The 18,202-nt window shown below is 46.4% G+C and overlaps 1 protein-coding gene and 1 pseudogene across 1 annotated transcript in view; one reads left to right on the forward strand and one right to left on the reverse strand.

The window, feature by feature from the left end:
• LOC139276775 (sorting nexin-18-like) overlaps window positions 1-18,202 on the reverse strand; it is a 57,699-nt pseudogene that overhangs the window by 35,882 nt on the left and 3,615 nt on the right.
• The window catches only part of sema3b (sema domain, immunoglobulin domain (Ig), short basic domain, secreted, (semaphorin) 3B), a 393,889-nt gene that overhangs the window by 30,626 nt on the left and 345,061 nt on the right, over window positions 1-18,202 (forward strand). The gene's annotated exons all lie outside the window — the stretch shown is intronic.

Raw genomic sequence — 18,202 nt, forward strand, 5'->3', positions numbered from 1 at the left:
TGGCAGGGGAGACGGACACATTGGCGGAGAAGCGCAAGGCTATACTGCTGACCAATTGTGGGCCCAAGGTCTACCGCCTCGTCAGGGACTTGCTGGCACCCATGAAGGCCAAGGATAAGACATGCGATGAGCTGACTGAACTAATTCGCGATACCATACAGATGACTTCCTACCAGAATTGGGGCTCACTGGCAAGTACTGTATGTAAAATAACACCGATTGCAGGCAGAACTGTTGAACTAATAAGAACTGTACAGAGCAGTGTCTACATGTCTGCTGCTGCTAGGCTGCCAAGGGGTGTAAATGCGAAATCATTAGCACAATGCTGGTGTTGCGGGGGTAAGCATGGGGCCCATCAATGTTGATTTAAAGACTATGCGTGCAAAAGCTGCAGAACAAGGGGCCACCTCCAGCAAATGTGCAAACGTACTGCGACTCACCTCATGGCAGTGGAGTCAGCAGAAGAGTCTTAATCCAGCGTGGATCACAAAGGACAAGCTAGAGAGGCAACTCAGAGAGAACAGTGTGCGGGGTGCACACCCTCTCCACAAAAAGTCCTCCCATGATGACAAAAGTCAAATTAAATGGCGTTCCTGTAGCCATGGAGCTGGACACGGGGGCAAGTCAGTCAATTATGAGCCAGAAGACATTTGAAAGGCTGTGGGGCAACAACAAAGCATAAAGACCCAAGCTCAGCCCGATTCAGATAAAGCTGCGCACTTACACCAAGGAACTGATACCAGTTATTGGCAGTGCGAACATAAAAATATCCTATGATGGAGAGGCACATGAGCTGCCACTGTGGATTGTACCAGGCGATGGGCCAACGCTGCTTGGCAGAAGCTGGATGGGGACGATTCGGTGGAACTGGGATGATGTCATAGTATTATTGTCAGCGGACAATGCTTCCTGTGCTCAAGTACTGAGCAAGTTCCCATCTTTATATGAACCAGGCATCGGTAACTTCACAGGCACCAAAGTACAGATCCACTAGGTCCCCGAGGCACGGCCCATTCATCACAAGGCTTGAATAGTCCCCTACATGATGAGGGAGAAAGTTGAGATCGAATTGGACAGACTTCAACGAGTGGGCCAAACCGATTGTTCCGGTACTTAGCGATGGCACAGTCAGAATCTGCGGCAGCTACTAGGTAACGATCAACCGAGTCCCGTTACAGGACCAGTACCCACTACCCAAAGCCGATGCCTTTTGCGACATTAGCAGAGGGAAAGGCGTTCACCAAGCTGGATGTAACCTCCGCTTACATGACCCAGGAGCTGGTTGAGTCGTCAAAAAATTAACATGCATTAACACGCACAAAAGACTGTTCATGTACCACAGGTGTCCATTCGGGGTTCGCTCAGCTGCACAACCTGGAAGAAGTTTTAAGTTGACTAAACAGAGTTGGACTCTGGTTGAAACGATCCAAGTGTGTCTTCCTGGCGCCAGAGGTAGAATTCCTGGGGAGGAAGATTGCGGCAGACGGCATCAAACCAAGGACTCGAAGACAGAGGCCATCAAGAATGCACCCAGACCACGAAATGTAATGGAGCTGCGCTCGTTCCTGGGACTCCTCAACTACTTCGGTAACTTTCTTCCAGGGTTGAGCACCTTGCTGGAACCATTGCACAAGCTGTTACGCAAGGGAGACGACTGGGTTTGGGGTAAAAATCAAGAGGCCGCCTTTGAGAAGGCCAGAAACCTGCTGTGTTCGAATAAGTTGCTGGTATTATATGACCCATGTAAACGTCTAGTTTTAGCATGTGATGGGTCGTCGTACGGTGTCGGGTGTGTTTTGCAGCAAGCCAATGCAGTGGGCAAGCTCCAACTGGTTGCATATGCGTCCAGAAGCCTATCAAAGGCAGAAAGAGGCTACAGCATGGTCGAAAAGGAGGCTTTAGCCTGTGTTTATGGTGTAAAAAAGAGACACCAATATTTGTTTGTACTCCGGTTCGAGTTAGAGTTGGACCACAAGCCCTTAATCTCATTGTTTTCGGAAAGCAAAGGCATAAACACCAATGCTTCGTCTCGAATCCAAAGATGGGCACTAACACTGTCTGCCTACGACTATGTGATCCGCCACAGGCCAGGCACTGAAAACTGCGCCGATGCTCTCAGCCGACTACCGTTGCCCACCACCGGGGTGGAAATAGCGCAGCCTGCAGACCTGCTACTGGCCATGGATACCTTTGATAGCGAAGGGTTCCCTGTAAAGGCCTGCCAAATAAGACCTGGATCAGCTAGGATCCTCTGCTATCCCTGGTAAAAAGTTGAGTACTCAATGGAAGCTGGTCAGCAATCCCTAGAGACATGCAAGACGAGATCAAGCCGTTTCACTGTCGTAAAGACGAAATGTCAGTCCATTCAGATTGCCTCTTATGGGACAACCGCATTATCTTGCCAAAGAAAGGCAGGGAAAGCTTCATACGTGACCTTCACAGCACCCACCCAGGCATAGTCATGATGAAGACTATCGCCAGGCCCCACGTCTGGTGGCCCGGCATTGACTCAGACCTGGAGTCGTGCATGCACCAGTGTAACACATGCTCACAACTGAGCAATGCTCCTAGGGAGGCTCCACTTAGTCTCTGGTCCTGGCCCTCAAAACCATAGTCTAGGATCCATGTGGATTATACGGGCCCCTTTCTGGGAAAGATGTTCCTGGTTGTTGTGGACGCCTACTCCAAATGGATTGAATGTGCAATAATGGCATCCAGCATGTCCACAGCCACCATTGAAAGCCTCAGGGCCATGTTTGCCACCCGTGGCTTACCCGTCATTCTTGTCAGCGACAATGGTCTGTGCTTCACCAGCTCGGAATTCAATGAATTCATGACCCGTAATGGCATCAAGCATGTCAAATCTGTCCCATTCAAGCCCGCATCCAGCAGCCAAGCAGAGCGGGCAGTCCAAAGCATAAAGCAGAGCTTGAAACGTGTCACAGAAGGCTCCTTATAAACCCGCCTGTTCCAGGTACTGCTCAGCTACAGGACACGACCCCACTCACTTACCGGGGTTCCCCCTGCAGAATTACTAATGAAACGAGCACTCAAAATCAGGCTCTCCTTAGTACACCCTCGTCATTTTGATGGTAATTGCAGACATAACAATAATCGCTCAACCATTGGTGGCCATACCTTATGTTGTCTAGGCCCCAAACTCTGGAACTCCCTGCCTAAACCTCTCCACTTCCCTACCTTCCTTTCCTCATTCAAGAGGCTCCTTAAAACCTACCTCTTTGACCTAGCTATTGGTCACCTGCCCTAATTTCTCCTTTATGCGTCTCAGTGTCAAATATTTTATCCATTATACTCCTGTGAAGCGCCTTGGGACGTTGCACTATGCTAAGGCGCTATATGAATACAAGTTGTTGTTGTTGCTATTGGGGTAGGAAAAAAATGGAAAAAAACTAAACAATAAACTTTTGGAAAAGTGGTCCCTTATGTAAGGATAACCTGACTGGATTTGAATCGGACGTTTGGGTTTGTTTGGTTCGACCACGTAGAGTTTTGGATTCTCAGTAATTAAGTAGGCCGCAGTAGAGGTCCTGAAGAAATACCACCACATTTGTATAAATTTCCACACGCAATTGTTGAAAACATACTAGAAGTGTGTTTGTCTTAAATAAATTTTCAGCCAGTTGTTTTTTTTTTCCTTCTAAACATGTTTGCTCTGAACTGGACTGGCAAAGATTTTTCATTTGTCTCCTTTCCAAATTTGGGGAGAGTGGCACTGGTTGGGAGTTCAGTACTGAGTGCTGCTCCTGCGCTGGGATTTTCCTGTATCGGTATTCTTCGTGTGCAAACTGCCTGAAGGATATTTTTTTGCAAAAGTTACAAATGATCTCAATCAAAACAGTTAACAGGGCATGGAAATCCAGCATGTGTTGCTAAATTCTATTGTGCAGTGACCTTCAACCAGCCCATTCTGTTAACATAAACGCCACACCATTATCACGCTTGACACCATTTAAAGGGGCAATGACCCTTAGCTAACACCTTGGGAGAAACGTGTTTACCATGTTCCTGTGCACAGGGGGCCCACAGTGCTGAGGTCGGAGATGTGATGTATGAGTTGCAAATCAGTTTTGAAAGTAGTTTCAACAAAAACTTAAGATAATCAATAACAGCGCTTGCGAAAGTTTGCAATGAGCAAAATATGTTTCCCAGGAGTAGGGAGAACGCTGAGTGCTAATGCACTGTTTAGCTCTTTAGACATGTGAAGAATTGATGGGTAGCAGTGAACATCAGCAGCGATATCTGTGTCGGCCCATCGTGTCTGTGCCAGCCAAAAAAAAGCTTTCCAGCCTAATCCCACTTTCCAGCTCTTGGTCTGTAGCCCTGTAGGTTACGGCACTTCAAGTGTACATCTAAGTATTTTTCAAATGTGTTGAGAGTTTCTGCCTCTACCACCCTTTCAGGCAGTGAGTTCCAGACCCCTGCCACCCTCTGGGTGAAAAGTATTCTCAACTCACCTCCAATCCTTTTACCAATTACTTTAAATCTATGCCCCCTGGTTATTGACATCTCTGCTAAGGGAAATAGGTCCTTCCTATCCACTCTATCTAAGCCCCTCATAACTTTACACACCTCAATTAAGCCTCCCCTCAGCCTCCTCTTTTCCAGCCTATCTTATCTTTCCTCATAGTTAAAATTCTCCAATCCTGGTGACATCATCGGAAGATGCCACCAGTTGCGTTCTGGCTTCCCCCTCGTGTTCAAAAACAGGAGAATATCTGAGCGACACTGTTCCTTTAAAAAATTCGAACAATCGGGATTTTTACACTGCTGCCTCAGTTTTGTGAAAGTAAGGGGACATTTAATAAAGTTGTTCAAAATCATGAAGGGTTTTGATAGAATAAAGAAGGAGAAATTGTTACCAGTGGCATAAGGGCCGGTAACCACAGGAGAAAGATTTAACGTGATTGGCTAAAGAATGCAAGGTAATGATCTGGAATGCGCTGCCTGAAAGGGCGGTGGAAGCAGTTTCAGTAATAACTTTCAGAAGGAATTTGGATAAATACTTAAAGGGAAAAAAAATTGCAGGGCTAGGGAAAGAGCAGGGCAGTGGGGCTAATTGGATAGCTCTACCAAAGAGCCGCACTGTCACGATGGGCCGAATGGCTTCCTTCTGTGCTGTATCATTCTATGAATGTATATGATCCTAGTGGCTTTTCACAGAAAAGGATGGGTGTCTTCATTACTGTCATAATAAGGTCCTTGTACATAAAGATAGACGGACTTAGAATCAGAATGGTTACAGCATAGAAGGCGGCCATTTGGCCAGTCGAGCCCGTGCCGACTTACATTTATATAGCGCCTTTCACGACCTCAAGATGTCCCAAAGTGCTTTACAGCCAATGATGTACTTGTCATCGCTGATATAATGTAGGAAACACGGCAGCCAATACTCCCAAGTGAAGTGAGTTAGTGAGAAAAAAACTGCCTGTCATCAAGATTAACTTTTATAATGTATGGGGTCTTTTAGCCCCTATCTGGGAGAAAAGTGGTGTTCAGTATTGCTGATTGCTTTATTAGGACGTAGCACAACTATTTTACCCCACTTGGTTTTGCTGCAGTTGGTCCCTCCTGACAGTGTGTTATATGGTGTCCACATTACCTTAATCTTATACTTTATTATTGCAGTGATAACATTCCTATTAACTAATTCCTGGTAACGCTTCCTCGCAGCTAATGTGTCTTTAGCATGTCCTTGTATTGACCTGAAACTAGATTTATTTCATAACTTGAGGCGCAGTATGGGTTTGCTTGTTGCTGAGACAATTCAGGCTCTTCCTACCGAACAGAAGGTTCTGGAAACATGCGCAGATTGCTCAGCGTCTGAAAAAAGGCGAGACTCTTTATCGGAACATTGCCATGCTGGACAAGAGGCTGTCTCCAGCACTTTACCCAGTCGCCTCTCTCTCAGCCTATCCAAGGTTTTCTATTTTTATTTTAGGTTGTTCGCAATTGCAGTGTTTTTTCCGTTAAACTGTTTGTGCTTCTGAACAGTTTCACTTTAACTCCAGGACAAGGGCCCAGTCAGAGGCCAGGAGTAGAAATCCATATTTGGTAGTCAGGTGATCACTTTTCAGCTTGGCACATTTGGTAGCACTGAGACAGAAGGAGGGCATGAGCTCTGAGTCAGAAGCTTGTGGGTTCAAGTCCCACTCCAGAGCATACAAATCTAGGCTGACATTCCAGTGCAGTGCTTAGCAAGTGCTGCACTGTCGGAGGTGCTGTCTTTCGGATGAGACGTTAAACCGAGGCCCCGTCTGCCCTCTCAGGTGGACGTAAAAGATCCCATGGCACTATTTTGAAGAAGAGCAGGGGAGTTATCCCCGATTTCCTGGCCAATATTTATCCCTTAATCAACATAACAAAAACACAGATTATCTGGCCATTATCACATTGCTGTTTGTGGGAACTTGCTTGTGCGCAAATTGGTTGCTGCGTTTCCTACATTACAACAGTGACTACACTTCAAAAACATACTTCATTGGCTGTAAAGTGCTTTGAGACATCCGGTGGTCATGAAAGGCACTATATAAATGCAAGTCTTTTTTTCTCTACTCTGCAACCAGTCATTAGGAAGCAAAAGGGAGCGATACAGTGTAATTCATTTGCAGACCTTGTTATACAAATGAAAATACATAGACACACAGCAAAAACAAAGACACTTATCCCAACCCGCTAAATATAACTCGGGCTGCTATTAGATCAGCTAAAAGATAATGTAAAAGAAAATTGTGGACAACTGTGGTAGCAATGGGAAAAGGTGAAGAGTCAGACGAGGACCATCAAAGATTGTATTGGGTCATTGAAAGATGCTCAAAGACAGATCAGAAAGGACTCTCGAGGGATGACGGAGATACTGAATGAGTACTTTGCATCGTCTTCACTCTTAAAACCTACGTCTTTGACCAAGATTTTGGTCATCTGTCCTGATATCTCCTTCTGTGGCTCAGTGTCAAAAATATTTTTTATTGATAATGCTCTTGTGAAGCGCCGTGGGATATTTTGCTATGTTAATAGTGCTATATAAATGCAAGTTGCTAGAATCACAGAATGGTTACAGCACAGAAGGAGGCCATTTGGCCCATCAAGCCTGTGCCGGCTCTCTGCAAGAGCATTTCAGCCAGTCCCATTCCCCCTGAGCTTTCCCCGTAATCCCTGAAATTTATTTCCTTCGGGTACTTATCCAATTCCCTTTTGAAAGCCACGATTGAGTCTGCTTCCACCACCGTTTCAGGCAGTGCATTCCAGATCCTAACCACTCGCTGCGTAAAAAAGTTTTTCCTCATCTCGTCTTTGGTTCTTCTGTCAATCATCTTAAATCTGTATCCAGTGATTCTTGACCCTTCCGCCAATGGGAACTGTTATGTATGCATGCTTGTATTGTTGTATGATGTTTGTAACACTGAATGTACCTTTACACTGTACACACCTTACCTGTACACCAGAGGGTACTGCTGCTGGAGACCTAAAAGGGAGTATAAAAGGAAACTCACAGCTTGGTGTCCTCACTCGAGGAGCTGCAAATAAAGGACTACAGTCTACACAGTTTAAGTACCATACCCTGCCTCGTGGAGTCATTACCAAAGGTTCCTACATATATAATAACTGGCGACGAGGTCACGAACTGCACGCTCAGCATGTTGAATCTCAGCAACTTTCAGCAATTCACCGATGGGGAAGATTGGGACGTTTTTGTAGAAAAATTGGAACATTTCTTCATAGCCAACGACCTGGATGGGGACACATGACCGAAAAAGCACAGGGCCATCCTGTTTAGCAGTTGTGGGCCCACCATCCATTGTCTCATCAGGGACTTGCTAGCCCCGGAGAAGACAACCACCAAGAGCTATGAGGAACTTGTAACACTAATACAGGAGCAACTAAAACCAAAAGAAAGCATCCTCACAGCCAGGCACTGGTTCTACACTTACCGGCGACCCGAAGGCCAAGAAATTGCTAAGTATGCTGCACATTTTAGAAGACTGACTGCACTGTGTGACTTTGGCGACCACCTAAATGAAGCACTAAGGGACATATTTGTCATCGGAATCAGCCACGAGGACCTCCTACACAAATTGCTCTCTGCAAACATCACAGTCACCCTGCAGAAAGCAATTCAAGTGAGCCAGGCCTACATGATTTCGGCCGGCAACTCCAGGCGAATACTGACCCAGGACTCTAAACCGACGAATGCAGTGCACCTCATGGACACTTCTAAAGGCCGAAATGCTGCCCGAGTCCCGCAACCCTGAGTCCGCCACATTGAGCAAACCAGCTGGCCCCGTGCTAGCGCTGTGGAGGAAACCACAGGGCCCACCAGTGCCGCTACAAAGATTATACATGCAAAGGCTGCAAAGAGAAAGGGCACCTTCAAAGAATGTGCAGAAAAAGCTTTGCTCACCATGCCACCGATGAATTGGCTGATCACCGGGGCTCCGACACAGATGAAGATGAAGCTGCTCAAACCCTGGAAGAAGAGTATGGAATTTATACCTGCTCCAACGAAAGTTCTCCGTGGACGATGGAAGTAGACATTGACAGAGTCCCAGTTTCTCTGGAGATCGACACAGGGGCGAGCCAGTCTTTGATGAGCCAAACGACCTTTGAAAAAATTTGGATAAATCCTGCCAATCGACCAAAACTGTCTCCTGTCCAAGCGAAGCTGCTCACCTACACCAAAGGTAAAATCCCGGTCGTTGGCAGCGTGGACGTCCAGGTCTCCCAGGGCGGCGTGTTGAACAAACTCGCCCTGTGGATCATTGCCGGCGATGGTCCCACGATGCTGGGAAGAAATTGGATGAACCCGGTCTAAGTCGGTCGAAGTGGCGCCTCCGGGCTCCAGCAATCGACATCGAACATGTATCCATCGCTGCATCTAGAGATCCCACCTTCCAGCTCAACTGTGTGGTGACGACTCCACAATATCGCGGCAAAATCTCCAGGACCGAAAACCCAAACTTCACCTTCCGGGCTGGGGCAGGACTCCAAGAGGTGAACATCGTTGAGAATGATGGACTCCCGATGTCCATGGCCGAACCTGAGGAAGAAAAGACCACCACAGCCTACCTGGAGGAGAGCGAGAAGATTGCGGCCGCACCATGAGGAGAAGAACCTGCAATCAAAATGGCCGCGGCCAGACCACGAGGGGCAGCGTTGAAGGAGCGACACGTGGCACCGAGCGGCCAATCGGATTGGAAGGCTCCCTTAAAGGAGGCCGGTAACCAAAAAAATTTAAAGGAAGGGACAGTTTCAACTTAATGATGACAGGGACTTTAAAGCTAAAAATGCAGTAAAAGGGTGCAAGTATGATAATGTAACCATGAATTGTGATGCTGGTGTAACTAATGTGAAAAATGAAATGAATGCTTGTGTAAGTAAGGTTAAGAACAAGCTTGTTATGTTTGATGATTATGACAGAGAGTTTGAAATGCCTAATGTAACCGTGTCTGGTGAGACCATGATACAAAAAAGTGCTGCAAATGCTGTAATTAACAATGTAAAGACAGTCAATAATGTAGACTCAACTACGTATGATCAGAGCCAAGGTGTCAAGTATACAGGTAGGACACTGTTAAAGGACACTGGGCTCTACAGGAACCAAGCAAATGCTAGAGGAATCCCCCCGTGGGAGACCCCCAGGTCCAGCTGGCTACCAGACCATGTAGCCTGGGCCTTTGGAACAAATGTGATGACCCAGGAAGGGCCCACACACACCTAGTGGGAGCAGACCCACTACAGGGAAAGTGGTCAATGGGCAGCACAGCCACCACCAATGGCAACCTGCCCCAGACCAGCACTACACCCCCTGGCCACCAGGGCCAACACCAGGAGCGAGAGGCCAATACCCTCCAGCTTTCCTGGCAAACCCTGGGATGACCAGACTCTCACCCCAATTGGAGGACAAGGAGCCCACACAGTCCTGTGGCCTTGCCCAGCACCACACAATTACCCACATCACAGAGTATGCCCCCTACCCACTGCTGCAATGGCTACCCCACTGAGGGATCCCACAACAGTGACACCCACATGGTCTGTGTGTGAGGGAGGGGAATGTATGAGGCCAGCCTCAAGTACAGGGATCACACCTGGCACCCACACAACCCTCACCACAACCTCCCATAGCCCACTACTGATCACCTCCCCAGGTCATTATAATAAGGACTTGAAAAATGCTTAGGGGGAGAGTGTTGTTATGTATGCATGCGTGTATTGTTGTATGACGTCTGTAACACTGAATGTACCTTTATACTGTACACACCTTACCTGTACACCAGAGGGTGCTGCTGCTGGAGACCTAAGGGTAACCCAGTAAAAAAGGAAGCTCACAGCTTGGTGTCCTCACTCAAGGAGCTGCAAATAAAGGACTACAGTCTACACAGTTTAAGTACCGTACCCTGCCTCGTGGAGTCATTACCAAAGGTGCGTACATACATAATAGGAATGGTTTCTCTCTATCTACTCTGTCCAGACTCCTCATGGTTTTGAGCATTTGTTGTGAATATGATGCACAACTGACAGCACGAAATGGTGCTGTTAACAGTAACATTGCTAATATTACAATCGATGAAGATACATTACCCACCACTTACATTATCCACGCTTAAAACAGGCAGTCACTTAAATCGGCCAAAAAAGCAATAATCATTATGCATTTATGTTAACATCAATTTTGAAGTTGCAACTTCTTAAATGTTCCGTTTATTTCAGACAGACTGACTGAAGCACAGGGAGAGAACACTTTGGGGCAGAAAATGCACATCTGACAAAGACCCGTCAGTGCCTCCGGGATGCGCACATAGGGTGCTAAACGGTTTTCATCTGGGCGCAGCAGCCAGAGCGCTCCCCCCCCCCCCCCACCCGGAACTGCCCCCGGGGCTCGGCACACGAAGGGGCCTTTGTGCCACGCCCTGCGATTAGCGCACCGGCGCACGCACAGCACTCAGCGGTACGCCCCGCGACTGCCCCGTTACTGCCCCCAGCATTTTTTTGCCTCCAAGAGGCCAATTCCCCCCCCCCCCCCCACAGGGCCGGCACTTCCAGCCCCGCTGCTAACATACCAGATCATTCGAATTGACCGCCCCAAACCCAGCGCCTCACTATTTCGGCTCCTTTATCTTTCCAGTGAGTTTGTGCTTACGGCCTATCCGCTTAAATGAAACAGATGGAATCACACGTTGAATCATTTCTGTCTGCAGTTAATTTAGTAATGTCCAGATGTGTGGTCATCCAGGACATCAGCCCATCTGCTCTCATTCAGGTACTGGCAGGCCTGTTGTGTTTGTTCCATCTGTTTGTTTTTATTAATGTTCAACTATCGCTATCACATGCTGCCGCGTGAATGTTAAACATCCTTTCTCTGGCAGCTATAATTGAAATGATTTTAAAATGTTAACGCTGCCTCGTTAGACTGGCCATCGCGTATAGTGGGCAACTTGCATTCGCAGATGGGGACTGTATTGTTTAAAATCGATCGGGCCTGATGCCAATCTGGGGCTACCCCACAGGGCTGTGGACTCTCAGGCATTGAGTACATTTAAAACTGAGATGGATTCTTTTTGGGCACTAAAGAAAGAAACACTTGGATTTATACAGCGCCTTTCATGACCACTGAACGTTGCAAAGCATTTTACACCAATGAATTACTGTCGGAGTGTAGTCACTGTTGCAATGTAGGAAACGGAGCAGCCAATTTGCGCACAGCAAGCTCCCACAAGCAGCCATGTGACAATGACCCTGATAATCTTTATTTTTGGTTATATTGAATGTCAGATAAATATTGCCCAGGACACCATGGATAACTCCTCTGCTCTTCTTCAAAATAGTGCTGTGGGATCTTTTATGTCCAATTGATAGAGCAGTCAGGGCCTTGGTTTAACATCTCATCTGAAAGATGGCACCTCTGACAGTGCAACACTCCCTCAGCATTGCACTGGAGAGTCAGCTTAGATTTTTTGTGCTATAGATTCCTAGAGTGGGATTATGAACCCACAATCTTCTGATTTAGAGGTGCGTGTGGTACTCACTGAGCCACAGCTGACACAAAGGAATGAAAGGGTATGGGGCTATGACGATAAAGTGAAGTTGCAGAATAAGATCAAGCATGATCTTAAAGAATGGCAGAGCAGGCTCAAGGGCCTACTCCTGCTCCTATTCCTTATGTTCTTATATCCACCCGAGGGTCCTTAAGAAGATGGAAATGGTGCTGTCTAAGCCCCTTGGCCGTATTTGTAAAGGCTCCCTGGAGTCTGGGACTGCTCCCTTGGACTGGAAGAAGGCCAGCCTAGTTCCAATTTGTAAACAGGAGGATAAGACAGAAGCGGTCACGATAGGCCCATCAGCTTGATGTCAGCAAAAGATAAGATGCTCAAGGGAATCATTAGGATTGCCCTATATGAGAGAGAGAGACAGGGTCATATCGAGGGCGCACAACAGGGCCTCTGGAAAAGAAGGCCCTGTCTTTACCAATTTGATTGAAGAGGTCACCAGGTTAGCAGAGGAGGGTAGACATTGTCTACCTGGACTTTCAGAAAGATAAGATACCTCACAAGAAGCTTTCGTTACAAGATACAATCTTGTGGAATTAGTGGTAATTGTCTGCGGTGGATTGACAACAAGCTGAATGACCGAATTGGTGCCTCTGTCAAATACTCCTTTTTGGAGCCGTTTGTGTTGCATCTAATTTGATATTTGATCACATGTGTGCCCTTTACAGCGGGTGACCATGGATGGAAATCAGAAGCAGGCACTAAGCATCCGATGTGCTATTCTGGCTAAGGTTAGTTAACTCAACGCAGACGTGAAAAGAAAGAAAGACTTGCATTTCTATAGCGCCTTTCACAACCACCGGACGTCTCAAAGCACTTTACAGCCAATGAAGTACTTTTGGAAACGCGGGAAACGCGGCAGCCAATTTACACACAGCAAGCTCCCACAAACAGCAATGTGATAATGACCAGATAATCTGTTTTTGTTATGTTGATTGAGGGATAAATATTGGCCCCAGGACACCATGGATTAGTCCCCTGCTCTTCTTCGAAATATTGCCATGGAAACATAGAAAATAGCAGCAGTAGTAGGCCATTCGGCCCTTTGAGTCTGCACCGCCATTCAATATGATCATGGCTGATCCTCTATCTCAACACCATATTCCTGCTTTTTCCCCATACCCCTTGAACTCTTTTGTTTCTAGAAATCTATCTATCTCCCTCTTAACTATATTCAGTGATTTGGCCTCCACAACCTTCTGTGGTAGAGAATTCCACAGGTTCACCACCCTCTTAGTGAAAAAATTTCTCCTCATCTCCGTCCTAAATTTCCTACCCCATATCCTGAGACTGTGACCCCTTGTTCTAGACTTCCCAGCCGGGGGAAACATCCTCCCCGCATCCAGTCTATCCAACCCAGTCAGAATTTTATACATTTCAATGAGACCCCCTCTCATTCTTCTAAACTCTAGTGAATACAGGCCTAGTCGACCCAATCTCTCCTCATCCGACAGTCCTGCCATCCCAGGAATCAGTCTGGTGAACCTTCGCTGCTCTCCCTCTATGGAAAGTATATCCTTTCTTAGGTAAGGAGACTAAAACTGCACACAATACTCCAGGTGCGGTCTCACCAAGGCCCTATATAACTTTAGTAAGCCATCCTTGCTCCTGTACTCAAATCCTCTTGCAATGAAGACCAACATACCATTTGCCTTCCTAACTGCTTGCTGCACCTGCATGTTTGCTTTCAATGACTGGTGTACAAGGACACCCAGGTCCCTCTGTACATCAACACTTCCCAAACCATCACCATTTAAATAATACTTTGTCCTTATGTTTTTCCTACCAAAGTGGATAACTTCACATTCATCCATGTTATACTGCATCTGCCATGTGTTTGTCCACTCACTCAACCTATCTAAATTGCCTTGCAGCGTCTTTGCATCCTCCTCACAACTCACAATCCCACCTAGTTTTGTGTCGTCAGCAAACTTGGAAATATTACATTTGGTTCCCTCATCAAAAGCATTTATATATATTGTGAATAGCTCGGCCCAAGCACAGATCCCTGTGGTACCCCACTAGTCACTGCCCGCCATCCCGAAAAAGACCTGTTTATTCCTACTCTCTGTTTCCTGTCAGTTAACCAATTTTCAATCTATGCCAATACATTACCCCCAATCCTATGTGCTTTAATTTTGCACACTAAGCTCTTATGTGGGACTTTATCAAAGGTCTTCTGAAAAGCCAAATACACTACATCCACTGGTTCTCCCTTATCTATTCTATTAGTTACATCCTCAAAAAACTCCAGTAGGTTTGTCAAACATGATTTTCCTTTCATAAATCCATGTTGACTTTGTTTAATCCTGTTGATATTATCTAAGTGTGCCGTTATCACATCCTTTATAATAGACTCCAGCATTTTCCCTACTACTGATGTTAGGCTAACCGATCTGTAGTTCTCTGTTTTCTCTCTCCCTCCTTTTTTAAATAATGGGGTTACATTTGCCACCCTCCAATCTGCAGGAACTGTTGCATAATCTATAGAATTTTGGAAAATGACAACCAATGCATCTACTATTTCCATGGCTACCTCTTTTAGTACTCTGGAATGCAGGTCATCAGGCCCTGGGGATTTATCGGCCTTCAGTCCCATTAGTTTCTCCAGCACTATTTTCTTACTAATAATAATTTCCTTTAATTTCTCTTGCTCACTAGACCCTTGCTTCCCTAGCATTTCTGGGATGTTATTTGTGTCCTTTTCCATGAAGACAGAACCAAAGTATTTATTTAATTATTCTGTTATTTCTTTGTTCCCCATTACAAATTCTCCCATTTCTGTCTGTAAAGGACCTACATTTGTCTTCACTAATCTTGGGATCTTTTACGTCCACCTGAGAGGGCAGACGGGGCCTTGGTTTAACGCCTCATCTGAAAGACGGTACCTCCGACAATGCAGCACTCCCTCAGCACTGCACCGGAGTGTCAGCCTAGATTTTATATGCTCGAGTCCCCGGAGTGGGACTTGAACCCACAACCTTCTGACTCAGAGGCGAGTATAAGATTCTGAGGGGGCTTGACAGGGTAGATGCAGAGAGGATTTTTCTCCTCGTGGGAGAATCTAGAACTAGGGGGGAATAGTTTCAGAATAAGGGTCATACATTTAAAATGGAGATGAGGAGGAATTTCTTCTCTCCGAGGGTGGTGAATCTTTGGAATTCCCTACCCCAGAGAGTTGTTGAGGCTGGGTCATTGAATATATTTAAGGTAGACTTCGACAGAGTTATGAATGATAGCGGAGTCAAGGGTTATGGGGAGCAGCCAGGGAAGTGGAGTTGAGGCCAGGTTCAGATCAGCCATGATCTTATTGAACAGTGGCGCAGGCTCGAGGGGCCAAATGGCCTACTCCTGCTCCTATTTTTTATGTTCTTATGAGTGTTCTACCCACTGAGCCATAGCTGGATAAAACCTTCTGCTTTAGACAACTAAATATAGTAGCAGGCCTTTCCATACTAAGGCTTTGGAGGAACTTCAAAGTCTACATTCTTCCTCAATATTAAAGAAACGACCCATTAGCAATCATTTAAAGCCAATCGTGTTTCTGAGTCAAAATACAGCTGATCCATCAGTGAGATGGTTTCCCCAGTATAAACTGTTCTGTCTCTCTTGTGTTTCACTCTGGGGCACACTCTTGTTCCTAATTGTACTTCAGTCTCTCTACACTTCCACAGGCTATTTCCATCCAATTTACTCCAATTTCTCCCTAATGAAGGGTGAAATTACTTGGCGGTCAGAGTAAACAGTGCTGAGTTCAGTGGAATGTCACGAATGCCTTGAAGCAGCGCAAGTCAAAGGGTGGATTCCGCTACCCTGTGTAAAATCTTCTGCTGGCAGGTGTATTGCACAGGGCTCACATCATTAGTAATGGAGATATATACTATTAGTAGAGGAAATGGACACCAACTGTAGAGGAGATATAAGGAGCTTATATGTGAGCTTATTGCAAATTGCTGTGGGAGGTGAATCGAATGTATTAATTATGAGTTATGTTGGGACTGCAAAGCAGTGCAGAGTTCCTGAGTGTTTATCTCATAGAAACTTGCAGCACAGAAGGAGGTCATTCAGTCCATCGTGCCTCTGCTGGTTCTTTGAAAGAGTTATCCAATTAATCTCAATCCTCCACCTTTCTGTGTCAGCCGTGGCTCAGTGAGAAGCACTCTTGCCTCTGAGTTAGAAGGTTGGGGTTCAAATCCCACTCCAGGGACTTAGACACAAACATCCAGGCTGTCACTCCCAGTGCAGTACTGCAGGAGAGCTGCACTGTTGGAGGTGCCATCTTTCAGATGAGACATTAAAAGAGGAGAGGGAGGTAGAGAGGCAGGGAGTTCCAGAGCTTAGGGCCCAGGCAGCCGGAGGAACGAGCAAGAAAAGACAGCCAGAGCTATGAGAGAGTGCATAAGAAAGAACGTGCACCTGTGCTTCCAACCTGGAAATATTTTTTTATTTAATTTAACTACAGCCCTCTTACAAAGACGTGCCTGGAAAGCTAGTTTCCCTATACCTGAACTCTCTTGTGCACATCTACGGAATAAACTGCCTGTAACACCTTCTTCTGCTTCACTTTCCCGACCACTTCAGCAGTTATGATCAATGCCCCTCTTTTGCTGGGCTAATGTATTATTCTGGTACAATCAGAAAGAAAGAAAGGTTTGCATTTATATAGCACCTTTCATGACCTCAGGATTCCCCAAAGTGCTTTACAACCAATGAAGTACTTTTTGGGATGTAGTCACTGTTGCACTGTAGGAAACACAGCAGCCAATTTGCGCACAGCAAGCTCCAACAAAGAGCAATGTGATAATGACTGGATAATCTGATTTTGAGATGTTGATTGAGGGATAAATATTGGCCATGACACTGGGGATAACTCCCCTGCTCATCTTTGAAATAATGTCATGTGATCTTTTACGTCCACCTGAGAGAGCACACAGGGCCTCGGTTTAACGTCTCATCTGAAAGAGGGCACCTCCGACAGTGCAGCACTCCCTCAGCACTACACTGGAGTGTCAGCTTGGATTTATGTGCTCAAGTCCCTCAGGTGAGACTTGAACCCACAACCTTCTGACTCAGAGGCGAGAATGCTACCCACTGAGCCACAACTGACAAAGAAATACTTAGCACTATGTTCACATCGAGCACAACGCACCTATTTGATCTGTTGTGCGCTCTGTGAATGTTACCAGTGTGATTTGCCCAGTTGCTTCCCCTTGATGCCTGGCTGTTTGTTTTTTAACTTGGCACCTCTTCAACTGCTTCTTCTGAGTGACTCCCTGGGCAAATGAGGAATGAAATCAATGGGATGAAGATCGGGCGGGTTCCACAGCGGGTAGGCCACCCACTGTGCCAGGTTATGGCCCAGGCGGTGAAGTGGCCATAACCCCCAGAGATTGGGCGGCGCTGGTTGCCATGGAGACACGGTGGTGGGTTGGCTGCGTTCCTCCACTCCTAAAGTAACAAATTGCTTCATATAAGGACCTGCGAGCATTACTTCCATTGACTGACACTCTGATGATGCTCACGCTGTGTATACCATAGAATTACGTAGTATTTACAGCACAGAAACAAACCGTTCAGCCCACCTGGTCTGTGCCAATGTTTATACACCACACGAGCCTCCTCATCAGCAGCATCCTATTTTATCAGCATAAACTTCGATTCCTTTCTCCCTCGTGTACATATATCGAGCTTCCCTTTAAATGCATCTATACTATTCGCCATGCGGTAGTGAGATCCACATTCTAAGCACTGTCTGGGATACGGTCACACGGTGGTTATAGTATACGGTCACATAGTGGTTTCTGGGATACGGTCACACGGTGGTTATGGGATACGGTCACACGGTGGTTATGGGATACGGTCACATGGTGGTTCTGAGATACGGTCACACGGTGGTTATGGGATACGGTCACACGGTGGTTATGGGATACGGTCACATAGTGGTTTCTGGGATACGGTCACACGGTGGTTATGGGATACGGTCACACGGTGGTTATGGAATACGGTCACACAGTGGTTATGGAATACGGTCACACGGTGGTTATGGGATACGGTCACACGGTGGTTATGGGATACGGTCACACGGTGGTTATGGAATACGGTCACACGGTGGTTATGGGATACGGTCACACGGTGGTTAT

This window comes from Pristiophorus japonicus, chromosome 12, assembly GCF_044704955.1.
Source record: "Pristiophorus japonicus isolate sPriJap1 chromosome 12, sPriJap1.hap1, whole genome shotgun sequence".
Classification (NCBI taxonomy): Eukaryota; Metazoa; Chordata; class Chondrichthyes; family Pristiophoridae; genus Pristiophorus; species Pristiophorus japonicus.